The sequence below is a fragment of the Ambystoma mexicanum genome, chromosome 7p (genome assembly GCF_040938575.1).
Source record: "Ambystoma mexicanum isolate Mex_15411 chromosome 7p, UKY_AmexF1_1, whole genome shotgun sequence".
Lineage (NCBI taxonomy): Eukaryota > Metazoa > Chordata > Amphibia > Caudata > Ambystomatidae > Ambystoma > Ambystoma mexicanum.
In genome coordinates, this window is record NC_090939.1 from 784,092,887 (window position 1) to 784,114,832 (window position 21,946).

General features: G+C 45.1%; 1 long non-coding RNA gene and 1 pseudogene across 1 annotated transcript in view; one reads left to right on the forward strand and one right to left on the reverse strand.

Moving 5' to 3' along the window:
* LOC138526323 (uncharacterized) overlaps positions 1 to 21,946 on the forward strand; it is a 300,829-nt gene that overhangs the window by 170,283 nt on the left and 108,600 nt on the right. Inside the window, exon 2 of the long non-coding RNA XR_011283554.1 lies at positions 5,966 to 6,066. This is a non-coding gene — a long non-coding RNA (uncharacterized lncRNA). The remainder of the gene's footprint in view (positions 1 to 5,965; positions 6,067 to 21,946) is intronic.
* Positions 16,183 to 16,291, reverse strand: LOC138526678 (5S ribosomal RNA; annotated as a pseudogene).

Here is a 21,946-nt window from a genome sequence, read left to right on the forward strand (position 1 = left end):
CAAACGTACCCAAGCAGTGACTACTGTCTGAATCCTAACACTACTTTTATTGCACCCACTTAAACCTGTACATTTCTCTATATCGTTTTAGATTATATTTTTTAGATAGATTGATTATCATTTTAGATTAAAAGTAAAATAGAGAGAGGGGTTCTGGTTTCACTTAAAGGATAGTTCCGGGACTTTTTTTTTATTGTCCCTACGGTTCGGCCATGTGTTTTTAAGCATAACTCGGTAGATCGTAGAAAACTTTCCTATGGACCTTACCCGACTTTTCGTCCATTAACGCACTCGAAATCAGCCGCCATTTTCTGATAATCCTATCATTTCCCCCCATCGCCCTGGCTCACCTGCTTTTGCGGCACTAAATCAAATCCCCCGCCCCTGAGCCTGACATCAGCAGACGCGTACCGCCCATTTCCCAACGCCAAAGCACGTTTCGTGTCAACAATCGCTGCGCCTCAGCTAATGAAGTGTCGCCATGGAAATGGCAGGACGCCTCTTTCCTCAATAAGTATAAACACACCATTTCACAACACACAGCAGCAGATTTTCGATTCCATTACTCTCTCTGTGTTACTTTGAGTATTCTGTGACTCGTTTCTGTGCTCTGGTCAGCTACCTTCGCCGCTTCTAGGCCTTGTGAACACCTGTACCATCTCTGTAAATTATTTTACTTTCTTTACCACACAATGGCTACAATAATGCCGTATATGTACGAGCCCGAGTACACCGAGCAAGAACTACTGGAAAGGCAAGCACGCGAAAACGATGGGGATTCGGACGGCAGTTGGGAGGACCAGTCAACGGATGAAGAGCCTGGACCATGTCGCATGGACGGCGTCTCCACCTGGTGCACATGCAATCGGTGCCAGCTAATGCCAACTGAGGAGGAGAACTGCTGCTGCCGTGAAAATTCCGGGTGCTTGGCCTACATTTCGGAAGGCGAGCCAAGTCCGCAATGCATCATCGAGCTGCCAGAGTTCAGGGAAGCCTGCCTCTCACGGACCGTGTTGAGGATGATGATGGTGCTTATGCACGAACTTCGCGGCACTGTTCGTCCGCGTAATCCGAGTAACGAGTAAGTATATTCTGGTTTTGATGTCAGTGATGCCACTACTATGTCATGGTCGTCTCCCACATATACAATGACATCTACATATCATTCGAATGCATGTAAATTGGTTCCATATTGTGCATTTTCTAGATAGAATTTTTTTCAAAGCAGAATGACATTTTTTACCTGAATCGACAGTGATAAGAAAGTTTTGTCATTTTAATACAGTTTGCATCTTTCGTTTTCACAGGTGGTACAGGCTGGTGGCCTATCGTTGCTTCACTTGGTGGCTTCACGGGAGGCTCGGACACCGCGTTCGGAGAGTAATACCTGCCTGTGCGGTACTTGCCATTAGACAACATTTCCCCAGCGACAGTGGACAATACCGTGGATTTTCCCTGGATGTGCTGCAACCGGAACTTTACAATGTGTAATGTTTATTATTTATGTTCAATTGAAATTAAGATCTAAAATAAAACCCAACATATATTTTAACAATGGTTGTTTTGATTTTTTAAATGAATCTAGTGTGTCTCCATTGAATAGTCTTCCTGTGCCTTGTCTTGTCACACCACATGTCTCCGGCCAGCATCCTCCCTCACGCTGGCCGCCCACCTTCAATCCACATAACCGTTGAACCCATATGCAGCAGACATACATATGTTATTTTGCGGGTTGGCATCAAGCCTCCCGGCCTTGCCTCCTCCCCCAAAAATACTTACCACACCACTTTGTTCAAGCGTTGGCAATAAAAGGAAGGCCGTTGGATTTTATTGATACAAAACATGGTTATAGGTAAATAATCAATATGGTTGATCATAATAAATCATCCTTTTGGGCACCGGGTACAGAGATGACCCCCTCTGGCCCGTGCCGCCTTGCCACCACAGGCCAGCCTGCTGCTGACTAACTGCCTAGGCATCCAGGGTCTCCAGGGTGAACTGCACCCATATATTCTCCTGGGAGGGTGAGGTATTTATAAACTCACCCCCCTGCCTTCCATGTACTAGATCCTGCAGCCTGCATCTTACATGCAGTTAGATGGCCTCTCCTTGGTGAGGCCCTGCGGCAAACGAGTCTTGTCTGCACGACCACCGCCCTAATCCACACCCCCCCGCCCTATCAAAGGCAGTTCGCACCGGGGTACTTGTGCTGCCAAGTGGAGCTGTCAGGGAGCGATAAAGGCCAAGAGGTGCCAAAGACCATGTACACTTCAAAGTGGTCTATAGAGCATGGGTTGTTGTTCCCATGTCTACCTCCAGACCCCGTGTCTCCTGCCAAGCATCCCCCCTCACGCTGGATGGCCCCCTGCAATCCACATAAGTGTGTCTCCATTCACGAGTCTTCCTGTGTCTTGTCTGCACGACCACCGCCCCAATCCACCCGCCCCCGCCCTATCAAAGGCAGTTCGCACCGGGGTACTTGTGCTGCCAAGTGGAGCTGTCAGGGAGCGATAAAGGCCAAGAGGTGCCAAAGACCATGTACACTTCAAAGTGGTCTATAGAGCATGGGTTGTTGTTCCCATGTCTACCTCCAGACCCCGTGTCACCTGCACTGCCTCCCTGTCAACCCCTGCACTGGGGGACTGTCTCAGTATCCTACAGCCCCCCCTTGACGTATAATACCCAGTTGCACTGTCCTAGCTATGAAATAATTTCCCGACCTAATATATAAAATGAATAATTTTAATAAAGATCTGATGGTGAGACTAATTTCATTTTTTATGTTTTTAAAACAGGTACATCCTTCATTATTGTATGTGTCACGAGTACCAGACACCGGCGGATGGCTTTTTCAACCGCCAGTTGCTTCTCCGCGTGAACAACGTTACCACCCTGACCATTTTATGGGACGATCGCCAAGTACAAGTATGCCCTTACGCCGTACTAACGGCTAGATGCAACATACAGACCGTTGTGGTGGCCTAGTGCCTCGTTGTTGGAACAGCCATGCGATTATCAGTGCGACCGAAGAGCTTATTTTATCGTAAACCAACACCCTGTGTACTGCACACGAACATCGCTTGCCTCAAGACGAACTATTTTGGATCGAGAGCAAAGAAAAATGCAAATCGCTGAATATTCTCAAAACATTTGATGTCAAATAAATGTACTTTATCAAATTTACAATCTTGCGGTTTAATTTAAAAGTACAGTTTCATATTCCCAATTGTGGCGCGCTGTGTTGTGTGAGCTCATCTGTGTTGATTTCCGGGTTCTGTGTGGAGTCGTGTAGAAGACGCCTGGGCGCGTTTGCCTACGCAGCTCAGTCACGTCACGGATAGAGGCGGGGAATATGAATGTTTTGATAAAGTCTATTTCAGGGGCGGGGGATTTGATTTAGTGCCGCAAAAGCAGGTGAGCCAGGGCGATGGGGGGAAATGATAGGATTATCAGAAAATGGCGGCTGATTTCGAGTGCGTTAATGGACGAAAAGTCGGGTAAGGTCCATAGGAAAGTTTTCTACGATCTACCGAGTTATGCTTAAAAACACATGGCCGAACCGTAGGGACAATAAAAAAAAAGTCCCGGAACTATCCTTTAATGCTGTGGTGTCTCAGGATTTTCTGTTATTGACAGTAGATAATACAGTTTACAAATGAAGTGGATGTTTTTTAAGGTTGTTACCCCAGAGGCTCTGAAACAAACCTACACAGGCTTGAATCACTGTGGGGGCGCTGCGTGCACCTGTAGTCAAGGCATGGTTGCCTATTTTGTTGGGGATAGAAACAACACACATAGTTATGCAATGGCCATCAGAGAATCCGGCAGCCTGGCATCAATGGCAACTTGAGGCCAAAGGTTTCAGGTGAGTCACAGTGAACTTGCTGCATGTGCATACAGAGCTGAAGAAGGCATCAAGTTACATATGCATTAAAAGGGGAACGATTGGTCAGACTGACCATTGCCCATTCGTCAAACCACCTGTTTGCTCCACGTGTTCCTCTAGACAAAGGTTGTCCAACATACGGCCCGCGGGCCACAATGCGGCCCTCCAAGCCATTTCATGTGGCCCGCGAGGCTGTACAGACAAAGAAAGGAAATCCCAAAGGACCAATCCGGCATGGGTTGTGATTTCCATTGGCTGAGAAACAGACAATGGAAATACTGTTGCCATGCAAGGTACGTCATAGTAAAAAATAAAGAAAACCTTGCATGGTCACAGTATTTCTATTGGCTGTTTCTCAGCCAATGGAAATCACATATGGGTGGAGTGAAGGTAAGGTATATGTGCCAACGGCACAACCTTCACACTTCTGTTCCAGCCAGCAGCCCAGCCCAACCTAGCCCAGCCCAACATCACGCCGGTGACCGAGCGAGGCCTGGTAAATTTTCTTGTCTTTCTGTTTTTTTTTTTGCAGGCCACGGCCCACTTTATTTATTTATTTGATCAATGTTTGTCCGGTCCGTGGACCTGATTAATTTATTTATTTCTGCAATGTTGGGCACGACCAACATTGCAGAAATAAATTAATTAATCGGGTCTACAGACCTGACAAACATTGAACAAATAAATAAATAAACTGGACTGTGCGTGGCGGAGCACTATAACTGCCTCTGGTGCCTCCCTGGAAGGGGCACCAGAGGCAGTAACAGGCCACGGCCCAGTTTATTTATGTATTTGTTCTATGTTTGTTGGGTCCGTGGACCCGATTAATTAATTTATTTCCGCAATGTTGGTCGTTGGGGGACCAACTTTGCGGAAATAAATAAATCAATCGGGTCTACGGACCAGACAAACATTGAACAAATAAATAAGTAAACCAGGCCATGCGCGGCGGAGCTCTGTTACTGCCTCTGGTGCCCTGGCACCAGAGGCATTTACAGGCCCGGTTTTTGTTTTGCCACAATGTTTGCCGGGTCCGTGGACCTGAATTCTATGACGTGGCGGGGGACTGTTACTGCCTCTGGTGCCCCCAAGAAGGGGGCACCAGAGGCAGTTGAAGGCCTGGTTTTTGTTTTGCCGCAATGTTTATTTATTTATTTGTTTCATGTTTTTCGGATCTGTGGATCCAAGTATTTTATTTATTTCCGCAATGTTGGATCCGACCAACATTGCAGAAATAAATAAAATAATCTGGTCCACAGACCCGACAAACATAGCCAATATGATAGCTCAGTGGGTTGAGAGTCCAATGCTGCGCTGTGTATGTGATCTGCATGTTCTAATCCCAGCAAGGCCATCTCAGCCTTTCTTCATTCTTAGGTCGATAAATGAGTACCAACACAGGTTGGGGGATATTGCATGCTTATTTGTTCTATAAAAAAGAGCTTTAGTGTAAGTGCTATAGTTAAACAATAACATATTATCATTTGGCCTTGGACGTCTGCTGCCACTCATAGTAATTTGACAATATGGATATATACCCAAAGATATTATTGATACATATGGTGATCCATTCTTGTAGGAAATGTGTTCAATGTTTGTCGGGTCCATGGACCTGAGTAATTTTATTTCTGGGCCGTGGCAGAGGACCCGTTCCTGCCTCTGGTGCCCCCTGGACCAGTCAACTATGGTAGCAGACATACAGGCTGCAATGGATCTAGTTGCAGCTCACTAATTGTGCCCCCTGCTCTTCATGAACCCCCATAGTTGGCCAACTTAGTGGTGTCATCAGTAATCAAATTTAGAAGGGGCACAGAGGGGGCCAAAGGAAAAAGTAGGGGACATGGTCAACATAGATACAGAATATTTACTTGACAACACTGGTCAAAACTATTATCTGCATAGTGAAGTACCTAATCACCAGTGCCATGGAAGTGGTTTGAATTGGAATTGATATATACTATATGTCATTATGTGTAGTGGTTAATAGCCTTGCCTTTAATTTGCAGCACTACAAAGCTGGAAGACTCTGGTAACAAGCACGACATAACAAATAAAACATGTTGTTGTTCTACTCAACAGGCATAACTTGTTGGCCACCTCCAACTCCATCAGCTCGCCGCAGCAACAACTTTTCCGGTTTACCTGATACTATCGCTGACCTCCTCTCTGCCCTCCACCCGGTAAGAGCACCATCCTCCGAGTTTACCTGCGTTGGAACAAAGCTGACAGAGCAATTGCTTATTTTTCAGTGGCATTTTAGTGTTTCATCTCCCTCTGGCTGCCTGCCACGTGAGAATAAGAGCATTCCTTTGCATTAATCATATTTAAGTAGCATCACAAGGGTGCCACAGCCTGTGTCCACACCCACCCCCACTGACTTGTATATCACATGCCAAACACTGCTTCTCTACAGGCATTGTTATAGATTTGTGGGCCAATACTATGAGTGAGGCTTTTTTTAATCATGCCATACAGTGTGGCCCAATATTCTGGCTATATTAAAACCACATTATTACTTAGTAATACAAGTAAGTTTGAATTGTTTTTAATGTAATGGGCCTGTGACAACGTAGCTTTCATATGACTAAAACCCACCCAACTCTCAATAGATGATGAATCAGAAGAAAAGAAAGATTGATGCTGAATGTCCTGTTTTCAAGGATAGTTGGGCCAAGGATTTCTTTGCGTGTGAACAAAAGGGGAACATCCTGTGTCTGATTTGCCAGGAAAAAGTAGTTGTCTGCAAGGAATACAATGTTAAGCGGCATTATACTACAAAACATGCCACTGAATTTGACAACCTGATTGGTCAGATTAGGATTGATCGGGCGAACTCGCTCAGACCCTGATCGGGCAACAATCGTTCTTCAAAGCTGGCAGACAGAACTCTGAGGCAGCAACCAAGATAAGTTACTTGATATCCGAGGCCATAGCGAGGAGAGGGAAACCATTGTCCGATGGAGAATTTGTCAAAGATTGCTTTCGAATATTGACATTTGTAAGCAATGATGGAGAAAATCAGTTTCTCACATCAGAAAATTGCTAGACGAGTAGATGACCTATCATCAAACATTGCAGACACACTGACGAAAAGAGTGGGTGCCTGCAGTTTTACAGCTTGGGGGTGGTTGAAAGCACAGATGTGAGTGATACCGCCCAACTGGCGATCTTTGTACGAGGAGTGACCAAAGAATTCCAAATTGTTGAGGAACTACTTGACCTATGTTCAATGAAAGACAAAACAACAGGACAAGACATTTTCAATGAAATAAAAAGTGTCTTGTTGGAATTCAATCTGCCAGAGGACAAACTCTGTGGTCTGACAACTGATGGGGCCCCTGCTATGATTGGCAAACACAATGGATTTGTCAGTTTAATGGCAAAGTCAGTTCCCCAAAATGTCATCACGCATCACTGCATCATTCACCAGGAACAACTGTGCGCAAAGGCCTTGGAGATGACGCATGTGATGGAAAAAGTTGTTTCTACAGTGAATTTCATAAGGTCAAAGGGCTTAACCATAGACAGTTTCAAGCATTTCTTGCAGAGATGGGAGCAGACCATGATGATGTGATCTACTTTTGCCAAGTTCGTTGGCTTAGCAGGGCAGCCACACTATCCAGATTCTGGTTACTGCTTAATGAAATTAAAACATTCATGACGAACAAAGGGAAAGGTGTCAGCTTCTTGGATGATGCGAGCTGGTCGAATGACTTGGCATTCCTTGTTGACATAACAAAATATCTTTCAGACCTGAATATAAAACTGCAAGGGAAGGATCAGTTTGGGAACAGGCTGTATGAGCACATCCAATCCTTTGTTCATAAGCTGGAATTGTTTCAGAAACAGCTGAATGAAAAAAATGCTACTCATTTCACAGTACTGATGACTAGATCTGCTCACAGCATCAACCATGACAAGTATTCTGCACTGATTGGGAATCTTTTGAATGAATTTAAAAACCGATTTTAAGATTTCAGGGAGCACAGTGATGAGCTGAAGATGTTTGCAGATCCATTTGGTACTAATGTCACCAATGCTCCTGACATGTTTCAAATGGAATTAATTGACATGAAAAGTAATGGTGACCTGAAGAGAGCCTTTTCTGAACATACCCTGCATACATTTTATAGTAAATACATGACATGGGACTCTTTCCCAAATCTTTCTAATCATGCACTTCGGTTCATTGCACGTGTTGGCAGCACATACTGCTGTGAACAGCTTTTCTCAAGACTCAAGAGCATAAAAACAAAATCAAGATCACTTTTGACAGATGGACACCTATCTGGAATACTCTGCATTGCCACATGAAGTGTGCCAGCGGATATTGAGAATTTGTGCAAGCAAAATCAATGCCAAGTGTCACACTGAAAACATGTGTAGGGTTAGTAGAATTATTGGACTTCTTCTTAACTGTGCTGAATGCTTTACAAGTTGCAACTTTACAAGTTACTATTCATGCAATAAAAAAAGTCTGTCATACTTTTAGTTTGTGCTCTCATCACGTTTCTTCAATTGGGCTCACCTTTGGGTGATCAATTTTCCACATTTTATCTTTTGAATGGGATTATGCTTCTTTCATTACCACAGAAGTAATGAATGTGTATTACAGAGATAAATAAACTGCCATATGTTTTGGGGACACTGCAGGCAGCTCAAACATTAACAAAGAAGTAATGATTGTGTATTACAGAGATAAGCTGGCATATGTATTGGGCACACTGGACATGCTCAGGCAGCATCAATCATGCTTTGTACAGGACAATGCTGTCCTAAATTGGGAACAGCCAGCATAGACATATTGCTACAGAGGCATATTTTGGGCACAACCAGCATGCCAATGTGTTACATCAGTGACAGTGCTGTCTTACACTGTAGACACATTGATCATTAAAATGTGTTGTGGTCTACAATGTTCTTGTCTGCTGTTGGCGACATGGAATGTACATGTTCCCCTTTAGACCTGATTGTAAACTTATGGCATTTTGGCCACTTTTCCTGCTGTAAAATGCACCATTTCAGCCCCATATTTGGAAATGAAATCTTGGGGGGGGAAGCCCCCAAACCTTCCCTAGATCATTATAGCTCCCTCCCTACGCTCGGTCGCCCCCACTGTTTCAGAAAAATATCAACATGTACACATTGATGGAAGAAATCCCAAGAAACTAACCTTTGATCACTGTCCCTGACACCAAAAGCTATCTTTGGAACTGCATGGCTATCACTGCCCGTGATGCTATTGTGTCAAAGGTCACACACCGTTGATTTTGAATATACTGCTTTGGGTGAAGGTGTTGACTTTTAGCTCGCCGGCCCACCGGGTGAAAAAAAGTTCATGCTTCGGCTCCACATTCAAAAAGGTTGGACAAGCCTGCTCTACACTGTCTTTCTGTGCTCGCTCTTTGATCATGTGACTACTGTAGTCTATTCACATGCTGTCAAGATTTCAGTCACAGCTGCCTAACCTCTCTAGGCTTTTTAAGTCAACACACTGATTATGTTTAACCGTAATGTCTGCACACTTTGGAAATGTCCTTCATTAATCGACGAGGACTCCATGTTGACGATGCCTTCCTAAGCAGCATGTCCATTCTAATACTTGAAGATGTTCTCTCATGTTCTGTTCACAGGTGTTCCCTCGACTCTCCACATTTTTGATTTGAATGTACTACTGCTCTGTTACGCTCACCTGGTATCCACAGGGACGCCACCCAGCCGGGCTACTCGCTGGTATGCTTCTCAGCTTTGCCCTGATGTGGTCTGCGGGGAAGGTTCTGCCTGAAAATACAGGAGGACTTTGTTCAAGACTGACCGACTGGGGGTAAGTATCCTCCCTCCACACCCGTATGATTTCAGTCCCTCTGGCGCCCTCTCCTCACCTTGTGGTAGAATTAGGCGTGCTCTCCGTCCTGCCTTCTTTGCAGGGGCGCGTTGACTTTCATGGGCGAGTGCGGTCCAGTTATTTCACTGACGCCGGCCCGTTTGATATTGTTCAGGTAGGTCTTATTGCTGTTCTTTAGTTTTGTTGCTGTCCTGCATGCCTTTCTTTGTTTAAAATGTCTCTTTTTTCTCCCTTAGGTATGAGGAGCTTCAGCGCGGCGAACTGGCTTGGTTGAGCCCTGCTGGTAAATGATGACGCATTAAGAGCTCTATGATGCGGTAAGTAAGCACTCTGTGCAGTGCTGCGAAGTCTTGCCTTTGCTAACCTGTGTTTTCCTTCCTTGTAGGTCGCGGTGTTCTTCAGCGCGAGTGGAATGTCCGGAGTGGTGCCAGCCGAGAGGCCACCAGCCAGGTAAGCCTTTTGAGCAGTTCGTAATTTGTAAATGTCTCTACTGCTTTCTTTAATGTTGCCTCTATCTTCCTCTTTCAGGTCTTTCTGTCCGGGAGGCGTGCAGATTCGAGGAAGCTGTTCTCTGTAGCTGCGAGTGTTTAAAGATGAAGACTGCAGGTAAGATGCTGCTGCTAATGATGTTCCTTTTGTCTCCTTGCAGGTTCTGCTTCTCCGAGGTTCGAGGGAATAGCTGGACACGGTGAGCGTCACGTGGAAAGCTGCAAAGTAACGCGAAGCGTGTTGTCTTGCTCGTGTGTGGTTTAAATAGCCCCAACGAGATAGTCCAGATAAAGTAGTCCCTAGGCTACCACACCATAACACTAGACCGCATAGCTTGGTTCTTAGGAACCAAGCTATGTGGATGCCTCCATGTTGGCTGACAATACAATAAAGTAGTTCTCAAACACATTGTTTTTCATGGTGTATGAGCCTGGTGCCATAGTCCCCAGGACTGGCCCCATGAGGGCTTTTGAAGAGGATGCCAGGCTCTGGAGGACCGAGTCCTGATTCCACCTGGCCAATGGGTTTGCCAGAGGGGGTTTTGGGTGAGGGTCGTGACATGCTCTTTATAGATGTTGTGTGTTGACTCCAGATACTGAATGGATGAAGTGCAGACTTTGATTAACCTGTGTGTAAAAGAATATACAATCTTAAGCAATCAAATTCAGGTTCACCAGAAATACCAACATTTTTACACACAGTAATTCTTACTGCATGGCCTACAACACAAGAGTTTTTGTTCTTCAACAAAGCAATTCACAATGTGTGGAAGGGGGTAAGACACTTCTTGAAACTAATTGGAGGAGCTTGTTCTACCATTTACCCTCTAAGTGGGCACAGTCTTTGCCATGCAGTGATGCCAAGCTGTATGTATTTATTTTTGCAATTTTTAAGCGTTCACACAGCCAACAGGCATCGAAGGCGTTGTTACAGGAATTGTTTGTTTTTTAGTTGGTCAGTGTTTTTTTTTTTCTTAGTTATTTATAACGCTTAAATACAGAGGTTTCTAAGCGTGAACCCGGGGATCGAACCTGTGTTGCTCTGTGTCGTCTTGCTTCCAAGGCGAACACTTGGCCACTGAGCTATCCTCCGTAGGAACGACAATACATTGTTAGCCACTGCTTTGCACGACATGCAAATGTCAAATGTAATCTTTCAGAGAACTAGGGACGGGTCTGTACAGTTATTTGTGAACAATGGGGGTAGAGCCTTACAGATAATATGCATTCTGGCTGCACCCCACTATAATCTTCTGCAGGATGCAGCAAGGCTTCTCAATTTACCGTGAATTGAAGCGTGTAGCCGAAGCATGCGCATACTTGCACTGCGACACACAATTTAAGAAGCATGGAAATTGAATTTTAGCACTCCAGGGTAATCACATTTGTTTATAAAATGTATACAGTGCGTGGTAATTACACCCAAAAAAAATGAATTGTTTGTCTTTTTGAGTATTATTCACCATTTTATTAGTTGCAAAATAAAGTAACCACTAACAACTGACGTGTTTTGCGCATGGTGCTCATCTGGGCTCACATTCCTAAATATTGTATATTCTTCATTCCCAATGTGGATAGAATGGAATTTCTCATTGCAGTTTGCTCGCATTAATATGAAGAAATTATTTAAATGGTTAGGCCCGTGTCTGTACACGGAAGAATAATGATGAGCGTGTCTTTAAACGGCCTTTTAGAAACATGTGTCATGTCAGTTTGCATGCCTACTATGCTCTGAACCTAATAAAATATTGAATACTACTGAACACGATGGATCATTAGATTTCTGGGATTGAATTATATTACATCCCATTCATAAACATATGTGATTAGCCTGAATTCTGCAAGGCCTCCAGAGGCTGAATAAGGCAGTGCCACAGTAGGACATTGCCATAGTAAAGTTTAGCTCCAATAACAGATATTGGGGTTCATCACGAATTGGGCAGTAGCCCTTGAATGCAGTGATAACGCTGTAACCGCCAGATTTAAGGGTCCGCCAAATCACGGTTTTGGCAGGATTTACTCTCAGCTGGGGGTAAATCCACCCCAAATTTGACGATTTTTGGTGCAATTACTGCACGGCAATACCGGCGACAGTAGCGGTGCCGAAAATTCCCCATTGGGCCCAATGGGGAATGGGGAATTCCTGAATGGGCCCAATGGGGAATGGGGAATTGCTGTTCCGCAAAACCCGTGATCCGGCTCTAATAGCGACAGGGGGTTTGGAGGTAGTGCTATTAGCGTGGGCGGTATCCCGGCAGGAATACCGCCAGGATACCGGCCAACTCGTGATGAGGCCCATAGAAATCAATGCGCAGTTGACCTCAGATAGCATTAAAGGAATTCACAGTGAACATTGTAAATAGGGCGATACAGTTACTATTGTGAGCATAGAATCATACAACACACCCAAGGACACATGTTTGGCAGGTTTGCAATGTAGATAGTAGCAATGGAGGTTTATTAAACAACTGGGTCTATCTTGGGTTTCTTAGGGTGCCATGAGCTACTTCTTTAAACTCATCCAGTTTTTCCTCAATTTTGAATAACTTCTGAATGGCACCCATATAGTTTAAATACCATCTGAGTGTTGACTGTGTATACATGAAGGAAACGCCCAATGAGTGAAGGATTTCACGTAATGGCTGAACATGGAGGTTTAATAAAAGGGAAGATAAACAGGGCACCGGTAGTTCATTCAACATGGAAGTAACTCTGGATTTCAGATTCTTAATGTTATTTATTTATTTATTTATTTATTTATTACATTTGGTTATACGCCCAAACTCTAAGGTATCACGGCGCAGTTTACAAGATTACTTAGAAACTTAGTATTTACATATTCTCAGCTTGACATACATATAGTGTTATGGTTACAAGGTGATGCAGGATTTCGAATTGCAAGTCTAATAATTGCAGTCAACAGTTGAACGGTTAGATGGTGGTGCAATGTTACAATTTTACAGTCAAGTATTTACAGTCACAGTTGAGTGGTGTAATGGTGGTCTAGTGGTTATTTAGAATTTATTGAAGAGCCAGGTTTTGAGGATTTTCTTAAATTTTTGGAGGGAGAGCTCCTTACAGATATTGGCTGGTAGTGAGCTCCAAATTCTGGGGGCTGCTACTGGGAAACTGGAGTTCATTGTGCATTCTTGAAATGAGGGATGTCTGAGTTAGATCTCAGTTTGTAGTTGTGGTTTTGCGTGTTAGACATTGATTGAGGTAGCTGGGTGCAATGCCAGATACACATTTATGTGCTATGGTGAGGATTTTATCTAGTATCCTAGCTTGAATGGGCAGCCAATGGGCCTCTCTCCTATATTGTGAGATATGCTCTCTCGTTCTTATGCCCAGGGCTGCGCTGAGTGCTTTGTTCTGGAGTAGTTACATTTTGTTTATGTTTTTTTTTTGAGGTTCCTAAAAGGAGAATGTTACAGTAGTCGATCTTAGCCAGGATGAGGGCTCTGGCAATCGTGATATTATGGTCTACTAAGTCGAAATCTGCAGATAAATCAAGTAAAAGTAGAATACAAAGTTTCCCTGAGTCCCTAATAGCATCCATTTGTTTTTTTAGATCCAGTAGAGCTCTCTCTGTACTGTGTCTCAGTAGGAAGCTTGATTGTCTTTCCCCTAGCAGTTGGTTATTTTCGAGATGAGATTGGACTTGTGTATATGCAATTTTATCTATGATTTTGAGTAGAAAGGGGACGGTGGTGATGGGCCTATAATTAGTGGGGGTAGTGGGGTCTATTGATGGTTTCATAAGGAGTGGGGTGACCCAGGCTTCTTTGATGTTGGCTGGTATGGTGCTAGTGTTAAATGAGGCATTGACGAAATTGGTGATGATGGGCACGAGTATGTGGGCACATTCCTTGACTAGTTTGGTGGGGAAATTGTCACCCTTACAATTAGAAGGTTTGAGAGAGGCTATGGTTTTGAGCACCTGGTCTGTGTTCACTGCAGGAAATGGAACTCTGGGATGCTAGTTGTGGTGTGAGTCGAAGCTAACATGGTTGGCTCGGTAGTGGGTGTTAAAAGTTTTCTGTGCATCAACATTTTATTTTGAAGTGTGTTTATCTTAGAGGCTAGTGCATCCTGGATGGTGGTACACCATTCCTTGTTCACTTTAACTAGGCTAGGAGGGGGAATGGGGTTTCTAATTCTCTAATGATGGAGAACAGCTCTTTTCTGTTTGAGGAGGCATTAGTGATGCGTGAGTTCAGTGAATTGGCTTTCTGGGTAAATAGTAATACTTCCAATTTGTAGTCTATGGAAATTAGCTAAAGCTCTTTTTTGGACTCGCTGGTGGGGTTTTTCCTGAAGAGGTGTTCTAGCGTCCATTTTTTCCTTCTGAGTTCAATGAGGTCATCGTTGAACCATGAGTTGCTGCGTTTTAGCTTTGGGAGTTTGGGTCTGAAAGGAGCTATTTCATCTATAGCTGATTTAAGACACGTATGGTAGTCTAGAGCGATGTTGTCTGGGTTGGTGTCCACTAAGGGGTGCACATTAAATAATTTGTTTAGCACGGGATAGATTTTCGGGTGTGAGTTTACGTGCATTTCTCACTAGGATGGGTGTGGGTGGGGTAGTGGGTGGACTAGTGACCTTGGTTAGTATGATGTTGAATTTAATGAGGGAGTGATCTGTCCAAGACATTTCAAGGATCTCTTCTAAGTGGACTGTGGTGTTCAATGTAAGAATCCAATCTACAATGGGTGGGGGAATTGACAATTTGTGAGAATTGCATTTCTGAGGATGCATTGTGGAAAGCAGTAGCTTTATGGTCAGAGATATCATTATATCCTAAGTTAATGCCTCCTAGGAGTATGAATTTGGTGTTGGGCTTCGAGTGGGGGGTAATGAGGAGTGGTAATTTGGTGTCTGGGTTGCTGGCTGAGCTAGGGGATCTATATACTATTAGGAAGTTGATAGTGGTTTTGAAAACTGTGGCTAGTTTGAGAGCTAGGAGTTTGTACCCTGGTTTCCGTTTTACATTCACTGAAGTGAAGAGAGGTTTTGGAGATTATAGCAACTCCTCCGCCAGTAGTATCATGGCGGTCTGATCTTAATAGAGTGTAGTCTGAGGGCATAGCAATGGTGATTAATGGGCCTGATGCTGTGTGGAGCCAAGTTTCCGTTAGGGCTAGGAAGTCCAGTCCGTGTTCTAGGATAATGTCATGTATGTCAATGGCATGTGCTCCTAGTGGTCTTACATTGAGCAGGGCTCTTTTCAAGGGTGTTATGTGTAAGGGGGTGGACGTGTTTGAGCTATAGGTGTTGGTGGAGAGGGTACAGTGCTGCACTGGGTTTTGTATTGTTTGAAAATCAATTTAGGCGATGTCGATGTACAAATGCTAATGGTTTTGTGGTTGCTGCTGGCTTGGTGTCTGTTTGAGTTTTTGGAGGCGTTTGGGCAAGAGAGGGTCTTGGGTGTTCTGGAAGAAAGCGTTATTTTTCTCATAGGGCCTAGTATGGGTTTAGTGAGTACAAAGGAGCTGTGTGTTCTGGATGAGAGTCTGACGTGGCGTGGTGTGCCTAGGATAGATGTGGTGAGGGGTGCCATGGGGCTTGTTGTAGGTACGGTAGCAAAGGCTGGTATGTTTGGCAAGAATGGGGTGGGGCAGGGTAGGGGTGGTGTCTAGGGAAATGTAGTCACGCTAGTCCTGTGCCTAAATGGATGTAAGATCCTCTGGCGCATGGGGAGGTGGCGGTGGTATTAGGGGCCATTGTGTTGGACAAGGTGAGTGGGTAGAGAGCCTGATAAAGTTGTTTATGGGCAGGCCTCATTAGTATTAGCAAAGTCACCAAAACGTCTAGCGTTGCGCCTGTTTGCTTACAAAACCTTGTATGCATTTAATGTTTATTCCAGTTCAATGTGCGTGTCACATACACATTACCCAATCCAAAGCCTGGCTGTTTTTGAAGCCCCAACCTCTTTTAATATTCTGTTATATTATTTTTTTTTTTACCTACAGCACCTGGTATTCCCAGGCGGTCTCCCATCCAGGTACTAACTAGGCCCGACACTGCTTAGCTTCTGAGATCAGGCGCATTCAGTGTGGTGTGGCCGTTATATTGTCAGACTTGGCAAACCTGTGTATGTATCCTGCGAGTGAAGGGGCAGCTTAGTGTAATCACCACATAATGCACTGGCCTGACAGAGATGGACAGTCATCAAGTTGTGAGGGAGCACTTTCCTTGTGAAGCGGGAAACTTTCTAACTTTCTTACATGTGACACACATACGTTTTTGTGTGTGGAAATGCTCTACCTTTTTGGAGTCTTGTCCACTGAAAATCTTTCGCAATAGTGATGTAAGAAGAAAGGGAGTACAGTTGCTGAACAGGTAACATTGCTACATGGCCAAAATGAAAGAAAAAAATAATGGATAGCTATTGAAAGAAGGAACAAAAAGCTGCAGAGAAGCTTCAACCTGATGAAAAAGAAGAAACCGAGGAGTGGAAGGCATGATTGGCAAGAGTCAGACCTGCCAGGAAGCAGTCATTGTGTAGCACAAAAGCAGGGATTGGGCATTGCAAAATGTGCTGTGATGGCCCTGACATTACTAGACATAGAGACATCACATGGTGTGGGCCAATGTAGGGGGCAATGAATAGAGTGGGTCAGGGGGCCCTCAAGTACGGTCCACAAGGAGTCTGTAATGTCCCTGATGGAGAATTCAGATACCCATAATTTAAGACATTATAGATCACAAGCTTGAAGTCCAAGGAAGCACTCAGCTAGGAAAGAGGATCGACTAGAAAAGAAGAGAAAAGTTAAGGAAACCGGTAGTTTGACTCTGGAAGACATTTGATAAGGAATGATGAATCGTTATATTTTGGGGCACCCTTCCGTGGTAACGTTCAAATAGGATTCAACACTAGGCTCCCCTGCTTTGTCTGCTGCAACCTGTATGTCTGCCATTCACCACATTTTCATTTTCTGGATGAATATGTTTCTGCATTACTGTATTGGCAGCAGGCAGCATTGGCAGCAGTCTCTGGCTTGACCTTCCTTTCATGGGTATACATATAATACTGGCCTTATTTGTTTGCTTTTCACCCACAACATGCCAAATACCCTTACACGATGCCTCCGTACTGTTCCAAACCTGCCCTGTACCATACAACAGTAATCATTTAAAATGTTCTAAGATCATTCTCTAGAATAAAATAGGAATGCATTTTATATGCCCTTTTAAATGTAGATGGCAATGAACAAAGATTACCTGCATTTACTAAAAGGCATTAATTGGTAATGCCAAGTCTGTGAATTGATAGTAGCAGATTTACTAATCTGTTACTATCAGTTCACAGACTTGGCATTACCAATTCATTGGAATGCCTAGCGATGGGCAAGGGGGACATCTACCATTAATTCAGCTTTACGAGTGTTTGCCATTGGGGGGGGAGTCGGCGAGGCATATGCAGCTCCAGGTTCCCCATCTGTTTACATTGCTACATTTCAAACCAAGAGGAGTTCTGCCCTTCTCTAAATATTCAATACACTGAACACTTTAAATAAGCTGTGCTGGGCAAATATTCCTTGCGAAAGCACCGGTACAACTCGCCTCATTTGGTGGTAAATGGGTTACTGCAAGGATCTTCTTCATAAGTGTGAGTGCACAAATACAAACAGTACGATTTGAATGGAAGGTGTAGCCTGTGGCCCAAATGAAGCCCAGCTGGAATGGTCTGCAGGCTTGGTGTGTATGTGTGTGTGTGTTTGTCTGTGTGTGTATTTCAATGTTTGGAATAGTCCATCCAACCGAAACATAGGGATATAACTACCTTTCCGAAGAATAGGCTGGACAGGAGAGAAAAGAATCTAGCAAAGATTTGAAAAGAAAAGACAGTTAGAGCATAGTTGGAAGAGTTGAAATAGAAGAAAAGGATAGAAGGAGAAAGAATAAAAACAGTGGGGGAGAAGACAGAAAAACAATCCTGTGGGCCCCAGACATTGCAGGCACCGGGCCATGATAGGGGTGGCCCGGCTCGATAAACTTGGGATTGGGCTGCATGCTATAGAATCACAGGCACATTTGGGGATGTGGCGCCAGTCGGGTAACCTGGGGGCCAGGCTGGATGAGTCCATCAGCATTAAAAGACCCGGGCAGTGAGTGCGCGGTGCACTGAACCAAGCAATCCCAGCCATGTCCCTGACTGTTCAACTCAGGGCTGGCAAGGCAGACCCAACAGTGAAGTCCTCTTGTCCCGCCAATCCGCCTGGGAGGTGAACAGTGGCGAAGTCTGAGAAAAGTCCCAGGCTGCCTTGTCATGGCCGCATGGAAGAAGCAGAGCAGCCCGACCCCTGCATCCCTCTGAGGTCATGCAGAGGGGACGAGCCACAAAGACTTCTGCGACCCGTGGGGTGCAGTGGTGATAACAGTGACGTTCCCATGGGAACGGGGACGCCGCATGGCACTAAGATAGCACCATGGGTGCAGCAGTCAGAATGGCAGCATCTTCACATAAATAGAAAGGCCATCTGGATTAAAGATGGCGCTGAGGGGCTCTCAAAGAACCGTACGGGGCAAAAGAAAGAAGGAAAGCTTGGTGCAATGGCACATGGAAGGGAAAAGATTTTGAGAAACTAAGTCTGAAGATAAATTCCAATAAATGTAGGAAAACAATCAAAAGCTTAAACATCTCTTAAAATAAACAGTTAATGGACAGCTCAGTAGGTGGAAAAATCATTGGAACTTCTGATAAAAGGTCTTAACTATGAACAGGGAGGTATGATATCCGAATGGAGAGTTGCAAGATTGTAGATTTCCCACAAAGGAAAATCTGAAGCCTCAGAACCTTCTCTAAGGTCACTGCAGGTAGTGGGAAGCAAAGAAGAAGAGACCCTAGTGCTTCAAGTGGGCTGAATCTAGCCATTTTAAAAACTGCTTTTGAGCTGGTGCTCTGCTTGGCTCCACTGGAAACACCAATAATGATTTCTGAAATAGATAATGTTATATAAAGTCATCCATCGCCATTGTGTGGTTAAAATGTGAAGATCACTTAGTTCACATTTATTCGGGGGACCCTGTTGAGGTTTTTTCTTCCTCACTCCAAACTACTGCAAAATGTGGCAATGGATTACAGGTAGCGGGCTGATTCTTTTTTTACTGCTCTGGCTCAATTCCGCAGTAAATAAGTGCGACCAGCATTAGACAAAGCCAGGTCCTCAGTGGCATGATGGGTGACCATTAACACAATGGGGGTCATTATGAGTTGGGCGGTAATGGATACCGGGCACCGATAAGGAGACCGGTGCCGGTAATCCCTTACTGGGCAATTCCAAGGTCCCTTAGTGGGAACCGTAAAGGACGTGTGGTCTGACCACACGTCCTTTACGGGTCCTGCTAAGGGACCAGGGCGCTAATTGCGGGCCTGTTTTTAGCAGGCCCGTAATTACCGCCTTCCCCATTCCCACTGAGCCCTATGGGGGCTCAAATGGGAATGGGGAATGGCTGGTTGAATGGGGATTACCGGGTCATCCAGGGTCGGAATGACCCGGTAAGTCCCCATCCAATCAGACTGGACCCGGACCCGGTACTGGAGGCAGCCATGGCGCTAATAGCACCATGGCTACCTCCAATCTCCTAATGAGGCCCAATGAGAGTGAAATGCGCACCTGCAGGCATATGCCTTGGGCTCTGCAGGGGGGCATACCTAGGAGAAGAGTGAACACTCTAGACGCATTCTGTTCTGATGCCATTCTAGCCAAATTTATATTACACAGCAAAACATAAATCAACACCAAAAATGTGGCATTCCTCATAAAACATTCATTAATAATGAAAATGCAATTCAACATCTTTATACTGACAAGTGGTCCAGGCAGACCATAGCTCCCGCCCCATATGGGCATCACATGGTGATGAGGCCCTGTCCCCTCCCCACCATGCCCTTCTCTGAGAGGCAATACCAGGAAGCAGCCCCTTTGTCACTGGCACAAACTACCCCCTGATCCCACCGCCACCCTCCCGGACCCTCCGGGGGCTGTACACCCCTTACAATGGGTGGGGGCCTGTTCCCTTCTCTCAGGACTATTCCAGCTCCGAAGTACCCTGGACCATGGTCCTCCCCCACCAGCCACAGGGGCACAGAACTACCGGTCTGTGAAACCGCCCACCTGTACCAACCATTGTTCTTATCATGGCCAAAAAGTACTGCAACAATAGTTTGGTCCCCAACTCGGATAGATGCACCTCATCCTGATGACATGTTTCAGGGCCCCTCAACAGGCCATTCGTCACGATCCACAGGTGCCCGTGTCATGCGGCCAGCCGAGTGAGTACATTGTTTAGTTTTCGAGCTGAAATGTTTAATGGGTGTGCAGGCCCCATCCATCCCCAGTTCAACCTTGGAATGATCTGAGACCAGGCGAGCAAAACCCTGGTCAGTAGCATCCAAACCAATAAAAGAGGGTCAACAATTGGACATTCAGGTCCTTTTTGCTCAACTGTGCCAAATCATTGCTCCCCACGTGCAAAATGATCAATGCTGGGCTCGGCAAACCCTTCTTTCTCCTTTGCGATTCCACCAACGGGCACACATGTGAGCCCCCAGAACAATTTGAATGTATGTTGAAGGTTGCCATGTCTGATAACAACCCAGTGCACTCCCGGACCCTCACTTCCATTCTGCATAGGAACGAGTATCCCACAACCCATGCCAACAGCCTCGGCATTGGTCCTGTGCAGAACGATACAAAGAAAGTATGTTAGAGACATCTTGGTATCAAAGCTGGGGGGCTCTCCCACACACATTATGTCACAAGCACACACCTGTTTTAGCCCTGTTCCCTCTGTCACCGCCCCATCATCCTTTCTCCTTTTCCCTAGCTGAGTCATCAACATGGGAGATGAGGCCTAATGTACCCTTTGTAGGGGTGGGACTTCCATCGCCCGATCGCCATGATCTGTCTTTCCTCGCACCCGTAACCTGCGGCTGTGGTAGCTGCCCCAATTAAAAAGGAATGTGGAGCAAACCCCAACCCCCGAGACCAACTTTGTCCAAAGATTTCTCAAAGATCTTCCTGAAATCTGGATAAGAATGAGCCATCCCTATGTAAGAACAGTGAGCCGCCCCTACCTCCCCTCTGTACCAAAATACTTACAACATTCTTATCGGGCAAATATCTACCATGCCATGGACCGTTACTGTAACCATGTTACCATTTCCGTCTTGATCAGTTTTTGAGCGTCTTAACCACAGTTGCGCCATGAGATCCTGAAGGAAAGACTCGAAGGAAAGGTCCTCCCTGGACAACGCCCCACCAGATCTGTTGTGGATGCGCCCACCAGTTCCCCTATCCTGAAGGCGCCAACTAAAGCAGTAGTAAAGGCTGCCCTGAATAGAGAAACTCCCATTCATACCCACAGATCTCCCCTCACACCTTCATGATAGCCCCTAGTTCTTGAGGGGACGGGGGTGCCTGTTATCTCCACGGGATACCACTCCCTTTCTCCATTCGGTCAGTGCTTTCTTTACCGCAAAGTTAGCTGAGAGTGGGGACCTTCCCTGCTGGCCTGCGAAAAACCCAATAGCAGCCATCTTTGTTCTGGTCACCCCTACAAATATCCCATCTGCCCGCAGCCGACACTGAAATGTAATCATCATATTATATTATTATTATAATTATAATTGTTCTTTTATAATGTGCTTAATACCAACCAGAGTTTTCTAACTGCAGGCTTCAACCTGTGTTGCACTGTGTTGTTTTGCTTCCAAGACAA